This window comes from Candoia aspera, chromosome 18, assembly GCF_035149785.1.
Source record: "Candoia aspera isolate rCanAsp1 chromosome 18, rCanAsp1.hap2, whole genome shotgun sequence".
Lineage (NCBI taxonomy): Eukaryota > Metazoa > Chordata > Lepidosauria > Squamata > Boidae > Candoia > Candoia aspera.
Genome location: NC_086170.1, coordinates 4,343,790 through 4,348,030, shown reverse-complemented (window position 1 = coordinate 4,348,030; position 4,241 = coordinate 4,343,790). Strand labels below are relative to the sequence as shown.

Here is a 4,241-nt window from a genome sequence, read left to right as displayed (position 1 = left end):
GGGGGCAAGGGGATAGACGGATCTTTGATACAGTCCTTGCGAATGGAAAAAACAAAACTGTCCGGTTTGCAGCAGAATTGCTCAGAAGGTATTTTTCAAGGGGATGAGAGGTGCAAGGTTATGCTTTTGGGGAACTATTTCTGCTATACAGCCACTGCCTATAACATGGGTTTGATCACCCTGCTTTTGATGCATTTGTAAACCAAGAGAACAGTTCACAAATTAAGAGAACAATTGTGCTCTGTCTCTGGGACTTTGCCATTTCAAAGAAATTGATGCGAGAGGGGGATGAAAGAATTTTGTTTGGGCAGCGTTCTTTAATCAACCAGATGAATTTTGATTATTCATATGGATGCACAGATTGGAATTCTGTTATCTTTTAATGTGTGCATGTCCCTAAATGTCGCAGTGTACTTTTTTCTTGGTCTGATACAGTAATGTGGATGATAGGGAAAGATGCCAACAAAATGCTGAAATCCAAGAGAGTTTGTTTACAAAAATGCATTCATTAGGATATGCATCAACAAGCTGCATCTTAGGAAACACTGTCAATGAAAATCTGTGCAGGTTATAATGAGGGTCTGTGTGTTTTAGTTTACAAACTGACACGGAAATCTGAAAATATGAATTTATGAGTGCAAACAGGTGGCACTAACACACACTGAATACTTATGGAGTCACCTAGAAGGTGTAAAGAGTTAAGTCCACGTGTTCTACTCTTGTAGAAATGTGGTCTAATAGGGATCTATCAGTAATATTAACTTGGCCTTTGTAGCCAAAACAACCATGGTTTTTCTAAGTTGTTTGAAAACTGACAGCAAAGCCATCTAGAGTTGAGACAGACAAATCAAAAGAATAAACTTTCAGAAAGCGAGGGAAGCAGTGGTAATGAAAAGATACAGGGCTCAAGACAACATCTGGCAGAATGTCAGCCTGAGCAGGAAAAAAGAAAGCTGGATTCTGTAAGTGCCCAGAAAATTAATACCATACACCCAAAAAGGGAGGAGGGTGGGCGGAACTGTCTTTGAAGCTTGGAGCTGTGAGGACCAGAGCCAGCAAAAAGTTGCTAGATTTTTAAAAATCACAGTTACATCAAAAGTCATTTAGGCTGAGTAAGGCTGGGGAAAGTAGTACGTATGTCATGTAGAAGTTGAGCCATACGATTGGACAGAGGTGGGAGGGCTGGCAAGCGAGAGAAAGAGTGAAGGAGACAGAGGGAAGGGTTGTGGCTATATATCCATGTTTTGAGGCTGTAAACGGATGAGATCATAAGTGTTTTCCAGCAAGCAGCAGGAGCAAGGGGAAGATTTGGAAGAAAAGAAGAAGGAAGAGGGACTCGAGAATGGAGCAAGCTAGCAAGTTCCTTTTAGCTCTCTTGTTGGTTCTCCAGGGTAAGTTTTAAAGACGGGGATTAATTTTCTTTGTGTGTCCGTGCGCGCACCTCTTTCTTCCTCTTTTCAGCAAAAATTAGATTTTGCAGATACTTTGGGAACAGTGTGTTATGTAAACTTTTTTTTTTTTTTTTTGCATCCTTGTAGTTAGTTAGAAGGGTGTCCCATCTACTATACTTTGATGGGTTCCTCCATTGGAATGAGAATATGTTTTGTGAGTCTTGCACTGCTGGGAAGAAGAATAAAATACGGCTTTGCTTGGATAGAGTTTTATTGGTTGGTTGGTCAGCTGGTTTTGGCTAAGAAGACCCTTCGCCACAATCTGGCTAAGAATTCAAGCTTGGCTTGAGTTTATTATGGCCACTTTTGATTTATTAGATCTGATTTTTTTAATGACAGCATGAAACATGTCTTTCTGGTATGGCACATACGACAAGCAAAAGCTTTATGTCTCTCAGCCAGCATAGAACTAAAAGCAGAGGAACAGAATCAGTAAGGAAATGTTGGCAACATTATATGTGTGCAGCTGTTCCTGCTGCCATCCTGAGAGTCTGGCTGGGAAAATTTAGGACCTTACTTTTCTGTCAGTGATTTAGTGTGAATGTAATTCCTCTAGCCTCAGCTTTCTGTCTGCAAAATGGAGCTATCCACCAAGTACCTATGCGTTGTAGGAAGAAAGAGGTTTTGCCAAAATAAATATGAAGCATTGGTGAAAACAAGCAGCACATAGCAAAGGGGAGAGAGGAAGGGCTGAAATAACTTTTAGAAACAAGGTTCTTCAAGTATTAAATAATAGCAACGGTAGACTAATCAAACTGAGTTTAGATAAGTAACTGGAGAGAGCAAATTTTAATTGGTTAGGTTGCTATTTAATGATTAAGCTCCTGAGGTTATCTGTGGTGTGTTGACTGTAACCAGGATGAAATCTTACGGATTTTTTTCTTCATTCTTGGTGGTGCAGGAGCTACTCCAGAAAGATCTGAGAAGACAGGGTCTGCCAATGCAAGCAGATACAAGCTTTTGAATATACTGAATTCCTCCTTGAGTAAACAAAGAATCTGGCATCATTAAAAAAAAAAAAACTGCTCGTAACTTATGCCTCCTCTGCAACACTGATCCAGAAAAAAAAAAAAAAAACTTTGCAGTCCTTGTTTTTGAGTCTTTCTTTTTCAAAGAGAGTCTGACTCAAGTAATCTTTAGTAAATTTAAAGGTTGGGACTTGTAATGTAATTAGGGATTTGGATCTTTTATATTCAGCTGTGGACGTTCTTTATGCTTTCTTCCTCCTTTCTGCGATAAAGTATTGTGTTTGTTGTTTTTGAAACTGAGGTTTCATGACCATATCTAAAACAAAGAGATTTTATTTTATCGTAGGAGCCATGTGGAAAATACTGAGAAGTGGGTGAAACTCTTACTGGTGTCTGCTCCCCCCACCCCCACCCCCACCCTTGGCACTGTTGTTTTTCACCGAATGTGTGAAAGTGATAAGAGGGATATGCGAAGATTTACTCTGGAGATTCAGTTCAACAGCAATCTGCTCACATCTCAGCATCAAATTTATTTTCCAAGCTGAACTGAACAGTCAGGCTGTCAAATTCTGTCAGAGACCTCCAAATCGATTTGGCCAGTTTGGATAAAATGCGTAGGAACAGCTCTTTCTGAATCGCTTCCAGAATTCAGATCAACCTGATCGGACAGTTCAATCTGAATGGAATCAGACTGATTTTCCAAATCAAGCAGGATTCAATCGATTGTCTGAATCACATCAATGAGGCAAACCTGATTTTACCTGCTTCATGCAGACCTTAGTGAGAACTCCCTAAAAGGTTAGGGATCTCATATATTCACTGATTTTAATCTGATCTGAGTCTTTTTTTTTTACTTTTTCTTGCAATTTTAAAAACTTTTAAAACACCTTTACTTTTTTTTTTTTACAATTAGAAGGGTCTCCCAAGACAGCCTGCATTTAAAAAACAACAATCCTAAAGTACAGCTAAAACTGAAGTTACTTTAACACCTTAGAACATACAATGTTTGCACGGAGGGGAAATTGGCGTGCAATCTGACGTTCTGGACAAGTACCTGGAAATTGCCTGGGTGGATCAGAAGTATCGTTCTGATGCCTGGCAGGGCAAGATGTCTGTTCCAGAGGCCCTCAGAAAGCTCCACTGATATAAATGTGCTGTTCAGGTGTTTCCATTGGCCTTCCAGGTGTGGGACAAGAAAGCATGATGGAGGCTACCTTGAGTCTGTGGAATCTAACCTTCATTTTTCCCTAGCGCTGTTCCTTGAGTACATCAGCTGTAGTTTGTTGGTAGGATTGTCCTGCACGGCATCCTGTCTCCAGGAAGTAGGGCATGAAAGAAAGGAATTCCTTTTCTGAGCTGTCCCTGCACAGCAGGTGGAGTTCTGAGGTAGACGGCCTATAAAACTGGTGGTTCTATTGCTGTAATGACCACAGAGTGGCAGGCAAGAAGGTGGAAAGGCTGCTAACCCGACACCTTCCCAGTGGGAGTTGCGGACAAAAATAAAGGAGGGCGCCAGGTTGCCAACCATCACGATAAAGCCACTGAAGATTGGGCTGAGGCAATTCCCACTTTGTCCAGTTGTGTTTTATAAACCTCTGAGCAAGTTTTTTTTTTAAATTATCACATTTACAGTCATAGACCAAAAAAACCCACCATTTGCTTTGATCTTCAATTAGTGTTAGCACTGCCAGCAGGGGCTGGGGAGGGGGGCCGTCTGTTCCCTCCATAGCTGAAACCGGCTGAAGAGTGAACCTGGCACAATGAAAAAAAATATATATCCCCAAATAGGGTTAAAGGGATCTGTGCAATTTTGAGCAACAGC

The 4,241-nt window shown here is 40.8% G+C and overlaps 1 long non-coding RNA gene across 1 annotated transcript; it reads left to right on the top strand.

The window, feature by feature from the left end:
- The first annotated feature begins 343 nt into the window (after positions 1 to 343).
- Positions 344 to 3,268, top strand: LOC134506964 (uncharacterized). The gene is made up of 2 exons (XR_010068850.1): positions 344 to 1,391; positions 2,356 to 3,268. It is a non-coding gene; the product is annotated as an uncharacterized LOC134506964 (long non-coding RNA).
- Positions 3,269 to 4,241: the final 973 nt, after the last annotated feature.